We start from the raw sequence: 17677 nt of genomic DNA, 5'->3' as shown, positions 1-17677 counted from the left end.
GAAACCCAAAAGTCCAACACACAGCTGACTGAGCCACTCACGTGCACCAAATGGCTGAATTTTTACGTACAGAGAGTGCCACTATCCCAGTGTTATACTGGAATCTACTTGTTCTGGCCCATAAGAGCTGATAGTTAAATTATCAGGAATTTTGCAAGCTAGTTGTTAATTATACCCATTATTACAAATTTAAATTATGTAAATTCATAATTAAATAAATTTAAAACAAAAGTAGAAGTGCAACAACACGGTGAATAGCACAAGAAGCTGAGGAAATCTTATTCTAGTATTCAAAAACTATCAGCCCATTCAGCAAAGTATTAATTCACATCATTGATGAATGAGTGCAGTTCTGAATTAATAAATATATACCTATGAATACTTGTGTACTGTTTCACTTTTTTCTTATTTATTATTGCAGGTGAAATTATCAACCAACATTCAGGTTGGAACTGCAGCCATTCAACAACTACAACCATGGGTTGCCTATGGATACAACCATTTGGCAAAAATTTTAAAAAGAATTGTGGGCAAATAATTGGCTATATAGCATTTACCAAAAAATATGATCTACTTTGCTGTTTGTAAATTATGTTCTATATATCTTTTTACCAATAAAATATATAATAAACTTATGTAGTATACACACGCACATGCACATTTTTATTTCCGTGAGAGTCACTGTGTAAGAGAGAGGCAGAGGAATTCTAACTTAGCAATAGCTCATCCTATTTTTTAGGATATCCAGTTATTAGGAAGTTTCCTATGTTTAGAAAATTCTGCTTGATTCAACTACTGCCAGTTAGTCTTTGGGAGTTACATTTAATAAATCATTTTTATATTGTGGCCCTTTAAATCTTGCCCCGATGTTCCCACATCTCTTTTTTTCTCTGGGAGAAATACCCTTCATTCCTCCACCATATACTCCTGAATTGATTTCTAAGCTGTGACACTCTAAATAAGTCCTTTGCATATTTCTATTAGTCAACAGTATGCTTAAAAGTTAAGGTAAAAAAATTAAACAAGTTTTTGAAGGTAACAGTGGAGAACTGTGCCTGTCCTAGACCACTGTATTTCTATGCATCCAATATTATTCTGATTAAATTGGCAAGCATTTGACCCTGTTGTATCTAGAATCAACCCAAATCTCCAAGCTTTTTTTCTTTAAATATTTTGTTTATTTTAGAGAGAGAGAAAGCATGAGTGAGATGCAGAGAGAGAGGGACAAGCAGACTCTGTGCTCAGTGTCCCCAACATGGGGCTCGATCCCATGACCCTGAAATCATGACCTAAGCTGAAACCCAGAGTCAGATGATTAACTGACTGAGCCACCCAGGTGCCCCCTCCAAGCTTTCCAATAAGCAAACTGTTGCTAGCTTAAGTAGCATCTGTACTGATTTTAATAATTTTTTTTGTCTTGGTATTTTGAGGTTGATGCTTGAAACCTGGCGAAAGGATGTACATGGATCCTCTCATTTCTAGTAGTTCTTCTGTCCTATCAGAATTTAGGTGTAACCTTTCACAAGTATTTTGATAATATAACTACTTGGGATCCAAGAACGGTCAAATCTGGCCCTTCTACACATGTGTAACGTCTGCCCAGAGCTCCCGAGGGAACTACAGGCAGAGAGGAAGGGGAAGGGAAGTGACACTCTGCTAACAATTGCACGGTTGTGTGCAGCAGAGGCTTTCCACCAGAGCGAGTCCATCTGTCTGCCTCATTTCTGCAAGTGGAACTTGGGATCTGCGCTTTCAGGTTTGGTACCCTAGCTGGAGAAAGGAGAGGGAGGCTTGCATCTCCTGGGCAGACTGTGGTCTGACGTCCTACCCAGGTGAATGCTTGGAGGAGGTGAGCCCACCTCACTCGGGCTGGCCCTTCCTCCTGGGTCCAGGCAGCAGGCACCTGAAGTCAAAGTTCTGAAGGGAGTCCTGGCCTCTGGAGCCCACCGCCCTCATAAACTCACACTTGATGAGTACACAGGACTCTCTTGGATCAGATTGGCAAATTTCTGTCCTTTAAAGTGGAGACAGGCATCAGGTAAGAGGAAAGAAGTTTGTAGAAAGTAACCCTAAGAGTCCTTTTCCCCTGGCTTTCTCCCTTTTCTTTAACCTATTAGACTAAGAGCCAAACTGTGATCACCTAGAAATGTGTCGTGCCCCTGAGGACAGGATTCCAAAAGCTTCCTAGGGTGTGTTGATGCTTTGCTTTGGCCTCATGAAGCTTCCCGACCTCCCCCCACCCCTATCATCACCACTGACACTGTGACATGTAGCTTCCCATCAGCAGAATTAGCATGTCTACTGTTGACCCAATGTTGTTGAAATGGGTCTGCATGGAACTTAAAGCTTTAATTGGGAAGTTACAACATGCATCACGCACACCATTCACCTTGTCTCCACTTTTCTCTCTCAGATCTGTGTAGCCATTTTGTCTAGACTAGCTTAACCCAAGTGGTTATTGAGGCCAAATGATTCATCAGAGTAAATCATGTTAGAACCATATAATCCCCATTCCAGCTCTAAATTCACACTAAAATCTTTATTTGTATGTGATAACTTTTTTTTTAAATGTTCAGTGGCCACCCACCACAACTCTTTCCTCCCGGAGCAAGCTTGCCCAACGGGGAGTATTCAATCTTCAACCTTGCTCCTGTGTACCCTAAAGCTTACCGGCCAGGCCTTCATCTCCCTGCCCGACACACAAGTTGGGGATCATGCCCATGTATGTGAAGCATGTTCTGACTTTCTATAGAATAGATATGTTTATGATTTAAAACATCAAACAGTAATCAGAAGTATGTGAAAGAAAGCAAAGATCACTTGAAATCCTCCCATAATCAGATGCCAACCATCAATGCTGGGGTGACGGTGCTTTCCAGGCGTCTTTTTCATAAATACACACTTGGTAACATTTCATAACAATAAGAACATGTCATGCATTTGTTTTATTTTTTGAATCTTGTAAAAAAACAACAACAAGTATAGCATGCTTTCTTTTTAGCTTATCGTGTCTCTCGGTTTCTTCACATTCCTATCTCCCCCAACCACTATCTCCCTCTACATGTGTTTTAACAACTTGGTGTGTATTCTTGATCCCCTTAACTGCGGCCATGTCATCATATTTAAGTATTATTTGTATTCAGTCTTTCTTCTTGATAGGAGATGAATAATAACCTCTTTTCACTACCTGTATTCTGAACAAATGGGAAAAACACAGCAAAAGATGTAGCAAATGGAGGATAATGATGTCATTATTGTGTGGTCTGAACTGGAGTGGGTGAAAGCCATATGAATTGGTTGAGTTTCAGATTCCCCAGTGGGAGGCGCTGCTCATCTGGGACAGATGCCTCCCCTCGTGCACCTATGGGGGGAGATGAAGGCCTGCTCCCCCTCCCCTAAGATTTATGTGCAGAGGAGCAGAGCTGTGGAATTAGTGCTCCCTATGGGCAGACTTGCTCTAAGAGAGTGGTGTGGGGGGCTAGCATTGACCTCCGGCAGGGCCAAGAGCTGCCCCAGGGTTGCAGAGCACAACTTTTCCCTGAGCATCCTCAAACCCCCTCGTAAACACAATGGTGGGCTAGGGATCAAACATGCCCTGCTTATTTTCCCCAAGTTCACCCACTGACGTCACTTCACCCACCCAGGAATGATAGTTTGAGATTCTTACTCACATGAGAGGAATGTCAGGGGTAGCAAATCCAGCAACACCAATTGTGGATTTCTTTTCCATATCATTTCAGTGGAATAATATTTTTACATACCTCTTTAATTCTCACTTTTGCATTCACAATACATTAAGGAAATCTCTCAATATTTACAGGCATGGACCTAAGTCTTTTAATGAAGTACAGGCAAAGAGCAGGGATGTACCACAATTTATTGCTTTGCTTTATACAATACTGATTTTTATGCAGTTAAAATGTCCATCTTTCAAATATTCTGAGTGTCCCATTTTAATTAAAAAAGGTCCATCTAAACATATATGTTTCTTCTTCTACAATTTTTGAGGCTTTACTCTTCCATTTAAGGCTTTACTTTAAAATGGGATGAACCATAACCAATAAACTACATAATTACATAAAAATATTTACCAAATACCTTTGGACTTGGGCCTTTACTGTGCTGGTCTTGTTACATCTGTGAGGATAGATTTGCTGGAGTGAGACTATTGAGTTGAAGGACAAATGCAATTTTAATAGACATTACTAGGTTTTCACATGGATTGAAATGGTTCACATTTCCACTAGCAATGTATAACGGGACGTATTTGCTTGAATACCCACTAGCAGTAAATATTCCCACTTACTTTTCATATTTGCCAATCTAACAAGTATAATGTGATAGCTTCCATTTATGTGCTGCTTGTGCACGGAGGTCTCTGATAAAAATTCACTTCATTGGAGAGGCCTTTCTGGGCTAATATATCTGTAATGGCCAAGCTCCACAATCAGCATACTCTACACCTTTATCCCAATTTTTAACTTTTGTACTATTTGTCTTCAGGTTACATATTTTTATTTGTGCATCGTTTCCTCTGCATTCACCTCGGACATAAGCTTCATGAGAGTCACTTTGTGTTTTTTTGCTTGATGTTGAATATCTGGAATTTCAATAAGCAATCAATCTGCATTAACCTGTATATAAATTGAGCATTTTTTTTCATTGTCCACTGGCTGCTTGAGTTTGCTTTTCTGAGTTGCTTATTCATATTATTAACCATATTTGTAATCATTTTCTCAATTTCCAAGTGTTTTGATATATTATAGCTACTATTGTCTTTCATACACATTGCAAATGTTTCCCTCATTTTTAAATTTATGAACACCATGTTTCACAGTTTTAATCTTTATATAGCAAACATGTCTTTCTTTTCTGTTAATTTTTTAGGTAGCCTAACTTGCTTAAGATTCATCATCTATATACAGAGACAAAAAGAGAGGGAAGGAAGGAAGTAGGTTCTATTTATTTTTACATTTAGGCTTTATTTTATCTAGAATGGATATGAGCCCAGCTTTATTTTCTTCCAAGTTGATATCTACTCATACAAGAAATGTTCTCAAGTTAATCGTTCTCCACTCAATGGAATTACCATCTTTGTCATGTATTAAATGCATTACATACTTGAATCTCTCTTGTGGCTTTCTACACAACTCAATCTCTTTGCCTATTTTTACTTTGATTACAATGCCTTTATAAGTTATATTAATAGCTGAAAAGGCATGTCTACTTTTGTTTTTTAAAATGTCTTTTGGTTATTCTTATTAGCTTGATGTATAGGAATTTTTATCTCATTAAAAAAACAAAACACAGCACTGTTTGGGTGTCTATTTGAATTGCGTTTAGGTTATCAATTTGCGTGGTAAGGCATATTTTGTATGATAGTAAATCTTTTAATCCAAGAACACATGTAATAGTTACCTATTGCTGCATAACAAACCATCCCAAAAAGTGGCTTAAAATAACAATTATCAGTTATCATTTTTCAAGTTTCTATGGTTTAGGAATTTGGGAGTGACTTGACTAGAAGGTTCTGGCTTGAGGCTTCTCCTGAAACTGCAGTCAGATGATGGCTGGGCCAGAGTTACTCTAAAGCTTCTTCACTCACATGTCTGAAGCCTGGGCTGAGAAGGAGTGCCAGTACCACATTGTAGGATGGGCTAAATGTTGTTGCAGCCATCACTGGAAATTTCTACCTCCCACAGCATGGTATATATATATATATATATATATATATATATATATATATATATTTAAGATTTTTTATTCATTCATGAGACAGAGAAAGAGAGAGAGAGAGAGAGGCAGAGACACAGGCAGAGGGAGAAGCAGGCTCCATGCAGGTAGCTTGACGTAGAACTCGATCCCAGGTCTCCAGGATCATGCCCTGGGCCAAAGGCAGGTGCTAAACCACTGAGCCACCCAGGCTGCCCCATGGTATATCTTTTCATTCCTTCTGTCCTTGTTTCATGGGCTTTAGTAGGATTTTCAATTTTATCACATTTCATGTTAAATTTATCCTCAGATATTTTAGAATTATTTCTATTGCAAATGAAGTATTTTCCTTTTTCTTATTTCTATCTTTTTTGCTAGTATAAAAAAGACTACTAGAGTATTTAAATATTTATTTTAATCCAGTTACTTACCACATTTCCTCATAAGTTCAAATGGGTTTTTAATAGAATCTTTTGGGTTTTCTTAAATTTTCAGTAATATTTATTAGCAGAATGAGGTGACTTTCCAAATGATAACTGACCAACTTTTCTTCTATATTCTAGACATGAGCATCTCTGAAGAAATGTTGAATAATAGTGGAATGGCAAGCATTCTGTTCTTGGTCCTTATTTTAAAATAAATGGCTTTGTTTTATTTGTTATTCCTTTTGGTAAATAACCTTTATCATATTTAATTAATGTCTAAATCCACTGTACTTGACTTGCCTCAAAACATTGCTATTATTTATATTTTACAGGTTAGATGGAATTCTGAAGCATCTGGTCTTGGTGTGTTTTTAAATCATCAATATTTTTATCACTATTTTTATCTCTTCCATAGCACTTTTTCTTATTTTATACTTCTAATTGTATTCACTTTTATTGTTTATATTTTGCTAAGAAATTATCGATCTCTTCCAGATTTCCTACTTTATTTCTAGACTTACATTTCTCACTTATTTATCCACCCAGTTATTTATTTTTCTAGATCTCAGGTTGAGAGGGTTAGGTAAGCATATACTTTTTGTTTCTTGAGCTCTATAGCTCATGGCTTTCTATATTCTTTCTACTCTTAGCAATAGCTTAATTCATAGTGATTTTGTTATGCAGATGACCCCTCAGTGCCCTATCTTCTTGTCTCCTCTTATAAGGGTACTAATTTCATCCATGAGGGCTCCACCCTTACGATCTAAACCACCCCTCCATGGCCTCACATTCAAATGCCATCACATAGGAAATTAGATTTTCAACATATAAATTTGGGGGGTACATAAACATTCACCCCATAGCACTTAGAGAAAATGAGAATGAAATAAGCATAAAGCATAATAAGAGAGAGTTCTCATGGGCCAGACTGAGAGCCTGACTCACCAGGACATCTTTACCAGGATGCTCAGACAACTGAATTACCCGGTTCCTCCTCTCCCTCAGGAGAACCAGTAAGAGAACCAGCAGAAAAAATATGGTGAGGGGAGTCAGAAGAGACCACTCTTCTTAAAGCATTATCGCTTTCTATACTTCATTGCAATTATTTACATAAATCTTAGTTTTCCTACCAATTGTAAATATTTTTAGGAAAAAATGCCTCATTCCTTTTTGAAATTATATTATTCTTCTTTCCTGTATCAATGTATATCTTAGTGACTGACTGAATTCATCACTGGTTAATGTATCTTGTTTTCTGCTTGTTTCTTCAATCTTTCAAATTAGTTTTTAATTTTTCTGTTATCCAAGAGCCGGCTATACAATCAAATAAATTTTGAAGTGTCTCACCCGGTGTCTGGTCCTTAGGTAACGCTAAATAAATGGCAGCTGTTATTAGTAGTAGTGGTGTTTGTGTTATACACTGATCTGATGAATGTATAAGAAAGAGGATTTATGTAAGAACTAGAAAGTTCTGTCCAAATTTACAACGTAATTACTCCTTTTTTGGATATGATAACTTTAAAAACTTAGTTTAACTGAATGTTCAAACACCCAGTCCACATGCTTTGCCTTTTTAAAAGTGGACGTATTTGGGGAGACATGATGATGTATTTCAAAAATCAAAATACATTCTACTTGTTTCATTTCCCTAATTTATTTTGAAGTGTATAGAAAACATATTTTATAACATATAGTAAAATTTTACGGAGAACTGAAACCATGGTCCCTAGTTTGTGTAATGCATGTTATATTTTCAAAATAACTGTATACTTACTTATTAGCAAGCTCATTTTCCTTCTATACCCTGTGCACCGAGCCATGAGACTAGAGTCAGGAAGAAAGGGTATATTACTGAAGCGAAGTATTTGCTAGAGAGAAGGGGAGAGAAAATCCTGTCTCTATAAGTGAGGGGCAGCTAGACTTTAAATATTGAAGGAAAGATAAAAGAGAAGCACGTGGTGAGATACTTGTGTTCTGACCTCCCTTTTCTAGCATGAAATCTGAGAGAGGCAGAGAAGGCTGCATAGGTAAAGATGAGAGGAAAGGGTCTTTTACTTTACTTCCTATTCATAGTTGGTGAGGGTCTACCTTGAAGGTTGGTGGGCCAGGTGGGTGAGTACATCAGATTTGGGAAGAGGTGGCACAGCATCACTGAACAGTGGAAGAGAACTTGCGTAAATATTTTGTAGCTGCTCTTGCCTTTCTGTGGTATAGAACGAATCCAGAAGCTCCTCTGTACTCTATGAGAAAGCTGAATCTAGCTGGCGGAGAAGAATGCGAGAAAGGTGGCAGCAAATAGGTATACAAGTGACCCCATAGTCTAGCACAATGGGACATTCTCCCCAGGCAAAGGGTCAGCCCCATTTTGAGGATTTATGGCCAGGTGATAGCTGAGGTAGATTGAGTCAGCAGTGACACCCACCATTTCTGATGACACAAAGAGAAGACAACCAGATCATGAACCCTCCCCTCCCTTGGTGCATGGAGGGCTGAGTTTTCCCTCAAAGCTCTATATCACATCTCCCTTATAACACAAAACAACAAGCTCCAGAGCCAGATGTTATGGTCCAGAGGGGTATGTTTTCTATATTGTGAGGGAACCATATATGGTAACAGCTAGTCTGAGCCCTTACCATGATAAATGGTAGCTGATGGAATTTAGTAAATCTGCTCTTAAAATAACAGTCTGGCTTGCTGATATAGGTGTCTTGCTGAAAAATCTCATTTTGAATGTCAAAAGTGAAATACTATTTTCATACAAATCCTAATATCCCACTAAGGAAATGGATGCCTTAGACCAAAAAGGGCAAGCATCTACTTGGAAAGGGAAAAGGGACTCATTAACAAGCTTCAAAATATCATCTCTGTTATACTTATTTTTGAAACTAGTTAGAATATCACTAACATACTATAGCTGTGCATACTATTTATCATATATAAAAGCAAATATGGTTAGACCTGAAAGAGATATTATAAATTTTCTAGTCCAAGCTCACACAAAGAATCCAAAGAGGTTTAGGTAACAGCCTTGGGCCACATGTCAAGTCTAGAGCAAAGCAAAGCCTGGAAGAACTCGTTCTTGGTTCTCATTCTGGGGTCTCCCCTCCTATCCCTCATCTCTACAGAGTCGGTGACTCCTTATCCTTGAGTATTTAGCCATCCATCTGTAAATGTTTCAAGACACAATGCTTCACTGATTCTTCTTTTTGCAGATTCAATTTCCTGCTTAAATTCTGGCTCTAAAAGGGGCTTACTCAAAGAACAACTGCTGGGCAAATTATATGATGATCTTAGTAATTTCGAAACATCATGCCAATATTAGACTTCTTAATTCTATTTTTTTTAATTGCAGTTATCTAGAGAATTCTCCATTCTGGTCAAGAAATTTTCATGGTAATGGTTTTGATTTTTAAAGACACTTAAATGTTTCTTTTAAAAGAAAGACCTAGAAAATTCTTCCACTATTATTAATTCTCAGAAAATAATTTAATTGAACCTTACTGAAGCTAATTAAAAGGATAATTTCTCATTTTGCTTTGTGGTCCCATGGACTTAATTCAACCAAAGAAGTATTTTATTTTTTTATTTTTTTGGAGGTAACCGTGTGCTCAGAGCTGCATCAGGGGAACAAGATGAGAAATGCCCTCATATTTCTATTCTTCTTATCTCATGACAAAAACATCTTATACTAGTTGACTTCTTCTGAATAATTTCACTTTTCTTCACGCATGCTTTAATTATTTCATTTTTGATGCTATTGAATATCTTTATTCTTAAGAAATATTGCTTTGTGTATTAGAAATAGTCCAATATAATTCAGCAAACATTTATTTACTTTTATTTAACATGTTGTAGCCCTTACAATGTTGCAGGCACTACTGTAAATGCTTCATTAAGATACTATTATATTACAGAACTTCCTGTTTTATAAATGAAGACACTGAGGCACAGGGAGTATAAAATAACAGTAAACAGGTATGCACTACACAGGTTTAACTCTTAAATGCTGATTCTAGGAGCTAAGAAGGATGGTGTGAAGGATATTAGGATGAATGATATCTGTGCCCTCAAGAAGCTTGGCATACAAAGTACTTTCAGTAGAGAAAGATGTATAAAAACAGTACTGTTTACTAGTATGGAGACTTGTCAAACGTGGTATGGGAAAATAGAAAGAATTTTAGAGGAAGTAACACTGAAGTGGTGCCATGAGAATGAGGAGAACTTTATCTAAGTAGAATGTTATTTAAGCAAAGGTTAAAAAAAAAAAGAGGGAGAGCAAATCCCAGCCAGTGGAAAAGTGCAAGACATATTCCTAGAAACATATTCATCTAGTGTGGCTGGGAGTTGAAAAGAAGTGACGAAAAAACAGTGTGAAGTGTTAGAGTAGGGCCAGGTTAAAAACGACATTCAAAGTGAGAGTCAAGATTCCAAATTTATCCTGGAGGTGGGAGTGGTTATCTAAGGTTTTTTTCCAAATATGAGAATGATATGATCACTTTTGAGTTTTAGAACTTGAATCTAGCAGTAATGTGGAGAGTGGAGCTGGGTGATGAAAGACCAATAGACTACCAGGTAAGGGGATACTGCACTAATCCAGGCACAAGACAATTAGGGCCTACACAAGGATAGTGGTGATGAGAATAAAGTGGAGGGAAATGGCAAGAAATATGGGTAGACAAGTTTGCAGGACAAGAGGATCAGTTCGTTTTTGGAAATAATGAGTTTAAGGAAAATATGGCTCAAATGTGGTTGCAAATACTGACGAAAAAGAGATCAGGGTATGTGACGTGGAGCTGGGAATCATCAGGATCTCTACCAATGGAAGGTGTGGGACTGGAGAAATGAGTATGATATGATTGTAAAGTTCAAAAATAAAGTGAAAGATGACAGAATTTAGTAGAAGAAAAGACGGTAAAGGAGGGCAATCATGGGAAAAGAGCATATGACAAAAGTGAGAGGAAATTTCTCAAGCAGCAGAAGTGGTTATCCACCTTAAATGCAACAGAGAATGTTAGTAGGAGGATGACCATGAAATCTGGCAGTTAGGAGGTCAATTAGTGTAAAATCCCCCTTGGGCTTCCATTCTTTATTCTTCATATGGTTTCCTAAATCATGGCCCCCAAGGATGTCCATGTCCTAATCTCGGGCACCTGTAAATGTTACCTTATATGGCAGAAAGGATTTTGCAGGTGCGGCCAAGGTAATGATCTTGAGATGAGGTGATTATTCGGTATCATCCAGGTGGTCCCTGTGATATAATCACAAGTGTCCTTATAAGAAAAGACGGAGGGACATACAGAAGTATGAGGCAATGTGAGGACTGAAGCAAGGTGCTACGCTGCCGGTCTTGAGTCAAAAAAAATATTTGTTAATACCCAAGAATACCCAATATGCCTGAGATTCCATGAGGAAGGAATAGCAGATGAGATGGCTGGTAGGGAGAAAGAAGAAAATCGTTTGCATCTTGCAACTCTAGACTCCAGTTCAGCCAACACACTGCCTACACTGGAAACGACGTAACTGAGGCCCACCAAGAGTGGCCAACCTGCAAGTTGCAAGTTTAAAGGAAAGACAAAAATAGGTGGATGGTAGTGGGAGATGACTAAGGAAATGAGAATGAAATCAAGATCAGTAGTTCAGTAGAATGTCTTAAAAGCGATAGCAGATAAGGAGACAATAGGCTTTTAAAAAAAATCCTATTTTTAAGTAATCTCTACACCCGACGTGGGACTCAAATTTACAATCCCGAGATTGGGAGTCTCATATCCTACCAACTGAGCCAGCCAGGCACCCCAATAAATAGTTATCATTCCCCAAAGCAAAGAAATACGACATGAACATTAAGGAAAATGTAAAATATAAGACCTATTTAGCAGAGGTCACAAACTCAAATGTCTACTAGACCAAGTTTTAAAGAAGAAAAAAGAAAACCAGTGCCTCACCAAGCCCAATGGACAGCAAATGACCTCTAAAAGGAATAGCTCCCACCTGTCATTGCCACAAGAAATTAGAAGATCCAGATTTTCCAGTTTTTATGGAGGAAAAAAAATAAAAATGGAAAGAAACCTTAATTTTTATAGAAAGTCTTCTAATTATGAACTGTAGGCACTGTAGGAGCTTCTTATTGCTGCTGCAACAAGATGCCACAAGTTTAGTGACTTAAAGTGCAACTTATTCTCTTGCTATTCTGGAGATTGGAAGTCTAAAATGAGTCAGCAATCTAAGTGATGTTTCTTCTGGAGCCTCCGGGAAAGAACCCATTTCCTTGCCCTTTTCAGAGTCTACAGGAGAACTACATCCTGTAAATCGTGGCCCCTTCTTGCATCATTGCAGCCAACAGCGTAGCATCGTCAAATGTCTCTCCCTCTGCAGAGGATTCTGACTCCCTTAGTGTCCCTCTTAGAAGGAAATACTGATGACATCAGGCCCACCTGGATAATCCAGGATAATCTGACCTCAAGATCTTTAATTTAACCACCTCTGCCGAGGCTCTTTTGCCATATAAGGCAACAGTCACAGGTCCCAGAGATTAGGACATGGACATTGTCAGGCCCATGATTCAATCTATCACAGCAACCAATAAGCAAAATTATGGTATGGTAGCCAACATGAAAAGGGCTAATTATACATACCAACGAGACAGTCATCTTGCAAGCTGCCAGTTTGCGATTTTGGAACTTTTCTTTGGGTTCTGGATTTATTTTTTTCCTCTCACTTTGTGTGGCATGTCTTACCTAACAAAGGGTTGCAAATGGAAAGAATATGTGTTGTAAAATGATAAACGTAGACAGCGGAGTTTGTTGTCATGTAAATCTGTGAGTCTATGGGCAAGACTCTTGAAAATCTTGTGAGTTTTTTGAGGGGAGGAAAGGACTTCCCAACTGCATTTCAATTAAATATATTCAGAACCATTTGAATCTAATTTTCAAATGTATATGTCTACAGTATGATTTGTGGTTCTCCTCTAACATAGCTATTGGTCAAAATAAACATTAGTGATTTTCATTTCAAGAAATGTTGCGATTTATCAAGGTTTATCAAACTGGCAAATGTCCTGAAATATTTATAAAAGCAGCATAACAACACATGTCATATTTTATCTCCGTTGTCCTCTTAATGTTTCTCTCTGGCCCTTTTGGTATTATATAAAACGTTGTAAGATTTCTGACAACAAAATGGCCATGGAAGTCAAGGCAGATGGTCAAGAGAATAATGCATGTGTTGCTTATGTCTTAGAAGCAAGTTTTGTGTGAAAGAGAAGAAAAAGCTTTTGTTCTCTAGTTAATTACCTCATTATGTTGTAGGTACATAATTCTCTCCAAAGAAACCAACCCGTTTGAAGAGAAATTACAAAATATTAAGGATTATATATCCAAACCACACAGAAATATTAAAGATGTTGACTTTACATAATAAAGGATTTGTGTTCATGTGAAAGAATTTAAGCTTAGGCAATCAGTGCTTCAGTAATGTTTTGATTCTTGTCCACATTAAAATCCTCTTTTGTTTGTAAATAAAAAGGGGAAATATTTCATTGTGGCATGTCCATCTGTTACCTGAACAATCAGTGAGGTCATGCAGTTAATCAACAGCATTTTATAATGGGATTTGAGGTTAAAGCTATACTCGGCTTTCTTGTATGTAGGCATAAAACATCTGCTCGCCAAAACTAACTCATTCTCTCGGCATCGTGTTTGGCTTCTAGTATGAGATGGTTCACCGCTCACAGATAGAGATTTCCTACCAAGTTGTATTTCCATAAAGACCAGTCTTCCAAGTGGGTGTACCACTTCTAACAGCGAAATCATGACCATTGATGGAAGAAAGGATTCAAAAGCAAAATCTGTTTGATTGCAAAAATATTCAGACAAATGTAATCTTCCATTTATTTAACTTGACTGTACCAGCAGACATGAGATAGTGGGAGGGAAAATCCTTGCAAGCTTGCTAGCTCAGACTACCCCAGCCTTCTCCTCTGCAGTGCCTTTAGTTGTCTCTTCTGAGAAGTGTGATTCAAAGCCATTTTATGAGCCTCACATTCCTTAGCAGAACCTCCACACAAGGCCAGCTATTTCAGAGCTAGGTGACTTGCTGAAACAGGATTAAAAAAAAAAAAAAAATACTAGGATCCTCCTGAGATGAGTGGTTCAGAAACAGCTCCTACGTAGCAGGGAAATAAAGGGTCATGCATTTGGGAGGTGAAATGTTTTTGAAAACTGGCCACTTTGCTCTTTAGAAGAGGTCACATTTCCATTTACTCTTAGGATGGCCAATTGTATAGAGAATGCTATAAAACCATGCCTTTGCTATGGAATTCCTAAAAGAGCCATATTTTTTTTATGAAAAAAAAATAAAACCACAAGAAAATAAATTTTCCTGGCTATCAAGAACACTACTTTTATGTTTCTTAGAGCGGAAAACAAAGTGTTAAAGAAAAACTTCCCTAACTTAAATACACCTGGAACTTTTAATTAGGATCATAACTTCCAGTAAGAAGAAAAACAAGAAAGCATGTCAAACATCACATACAGATACAGGTGTGTGTCATTAAGTACTTGTTGGTTAAAACACGTGGCACTTAATAGAAGATGATACATTATCTTTGGGACACATCTGAAAATGCACACAACTGCAAGGGCATGGGACTTAATTGATCACTAGAAACAACATAGGAAAAATTTTAACTTTTTGCTGATGAAATTCAGTTCTAATCCAACCCTAAAAAGGAAGCACCCTCTGCTGGATTATGTAAGATATAACTGTGACCCAAAAAGTGAAAGCGAGTTAGAGAGTCTAGCTACAATCAGAGAGATAAATTATTACTGTGTTTCCACATCCATCATGATATTTACCACCTGACCTGGATCTAAGACAAACTTTTGGAGACTGAAAATACACCATTTATTTTCTGCATGTTAGTATGAGGATTTAATGTTAGTGACTAGGATGTGTATGAAGGCATAAAAGGTCTAAGGAAGCTAATCTTTGCAGGTAAAGAGAACAAACGAAATACACAGTCTCATAGAGGTTTCAGTGGTTACAATATTTCAAACTCAAATTATACACAATGATGAAAGATGTAAAAAATATTAGGCAAATATCAAATTGTATTAGAAAATAATATCCATTCATTCAGTAAACAATTCTTAAGAAGCTATTTCTACAAATGCATTTCTGTATTATAATTAAGATTTTTTGTCTGATTTTTTTTTTCTGTTTGCTTCTCTGTGAATTAGCATTTAATCCCGGTAGATAGTATCTGGAAGTGTAAGACACCTTGTTTCTTTATTGAATAAATAACTCAAAGACACATAAACACAAGCACACATGTCTAAAGCATGTATTCATGTTAAAGTCTGGGAAAAAGCAGGCCATTCTATGTCTTTGCAGCTTCAAATTTAAGCAGAATCCAATGTTATCTGGTCTGGCCAGATTACTGTCTGTATATTCGCACAGAGGATGTATTCTTTTCTGATTAGTATATCAATACATTGAAGAGATTTGATACTGGACTATTCAAAATTTGACTGTAGATAGAATTAAAATGATTTTTGAGAAAAAATTCTGGCTTGATGTCTCATAGCATTTTTGAAGAATATTAATCAATGTTTTTGTAATATTTTTTAAGTGAGCATAAAGATAAAATAATCACGCATCTTCATAATATAGATTTAAATTCTTAATGCATTTATGAAAAAAAGAAGCCCAATAATATTTACTTAGTCATTTCTAGATGGCTACTGAGTGGACAGCAGAATGAAATTAGGATATAGTTTTCCCTCATTATTTCCCTGGGATTCTATTGTAGAGCCTGGAAGTTATTTGAAAGCAGTGAACATGTCTTAGTTTTTGAATCCCTCGCTCCTAGTAAAGTAGCTGGAGCATCCCAAATACTAAATAAACATTTACTTCTCTACACTTAAGTTTAGAATCTAAGTTTAATTTTCCTATTTGAAGCATAATAACTGTTATTGGCATGTTGAGATTCCTCTGGAAACTCGCTCTGTTGATTATTCTGTCTCTTTCTCTTATGTCTCATACTTCACCTCCTTCTTCACTTGTTCTCCTGTCAGGGTCCAGCTCTACATAAATCTCTGTCATAAAGCACCCACCCTGGCACAGTGCCAACCACAAAAGAGATATTCAATAAAAACCCGTTAATGGAGTAATGAGGTTCATGCTTCCAAATTAGAAGCCATTAAATTTAGGTAATTAAGAAAGAATGAAGTCTGGCTTTTAGGAAACAGTATAACCTATCAGGAAGCTAACATTGATGGGGTACACAGATAATCCATAAACAGTAATCCAGTTATGCCACTCCCCAAGTTAAAATTTCTCAATAGTTCTCCATTGCCACAAGGTTAATTTCACACACCAGCATGGCTTACGAGACACTCAAGTCAGACAGAGGCTTGGATAATGGAATTAGTGCAAATACGGAAGCACATAGACTAGAAATGCTGTTCTACCTTTTTGTCAGCCCTATTACTCCACTGGGCTTCCATTGTTCATCTGTACAACCGGATTAATATTATACATTCTTTAGGGCCACTGTGAGGATTGAGATAATGCACAGAGTGCTTAGAAATTAGGAAACTCTGAATTAATATTACTTATTTGGCATCGTTTCTTCTATTGCCTGGCAGTTACTCTAAGCTCTGACCATCCTATTTCTCTGGTATGGGCCTACTACTCTTAATGAATCTGGAGAGCTCCTAGCGATCCTTCAATACCCCTATTGAAGAATATATAATTTCTTTTTTACTCTCCCAATCAGCGTTATTGCTACTTTTTGCCAGCACAACTCCTCATGCATAATTTGATTATAGCTTTCACTCTGCTGAATTGCAGTTATTTTACCTGATGCCTATCATGCAATAGGTAATAACAACATTGCATTGAATAAGTAAATAAAAGAGGTAGAGCTTTGGTTAATCAATATTGATTATGCATTATTACATGTCATGTGTTGTTAATATTAAGTTCTATGAACAATGCAAAGAAAAAATATCTCAAAGGGAAGCAAACAAAAACACAAGAAAAAATGAAATGAGCTATTCAAAGGAAGTTGATATATAATAAACGTCACCAGGGTGTAAAGACAGTAAGAACTACATAAGACAGCTAGAGTATAAAGACAGTGTTTCATTAGCAAGACCGTTGAGATGGAACTGTGAAGACACGTTAAGTTTTAGATGTGAGAGGGTTTCAGAATGACAGCATGATTTCTAGGCTTGGTAACTGGAATGACAGAAAAATACTCAATAGAGAAAACATTAATAGGAAAAGCTAACGAATCCTGTTTTAAACAGCTTACGAAAGCAAAATCCTTTCATCTCTACGACAACCCTACAGGGTGGACTCTAACATCATGATTTTACATATGCAGAGCAAATGTCCCAAAAGATTATAGAAGCTGCTAAGAAAGTAGATCTTAAATGTTCCAACCACAAAAAAAGAAAATGGTAATGATGTGATGTGACCGAGGTGTTAGCTAACATTATGGTGGTAATCGTGCTGCAGGATTCAAGTGTGTCACA

General features: G+C 37.1%; 1 long non-coding RNA gene across 1 annotated transcript in view; it reads left to right on the top strand.

Moving 5' to 3' along the window:
* Nucleotides 1-8620: 8620 nt before the first annotated feature.
* Nucleotides 8621-17677, top strand: part of LOC144288246 (uncharacterized) — a 65932-nt gene continuing 56875 nt past the window's right edge. Inside the window, exon 1 of the long non-coding RNA XR_013356218.1 lies at nucleotides 8621-8712. This is a non-coding gene — a long non-coding RNA (uncharacterized LOC144288246). The remainder of the gene's footprint in view (nucleotides 8713-17677) is intronic.

Source organism: Canis aureus, chromosome 18, assembly GCF_053574225.1.
Source record: "Canis aureus isolate CA01 chromosome 18, VMU_Caureus_v.1.0, whole genome shotgun sequence".
Classification (NCBI taxonomy): Eukaryota; Metazoa; Chordata; class Mammalia; order Carnivora; family Canidae; genus Canis; species Canis aureus.
This window is presented reverse-complemented; position numbering and strand designations above follow the sequence as displayed.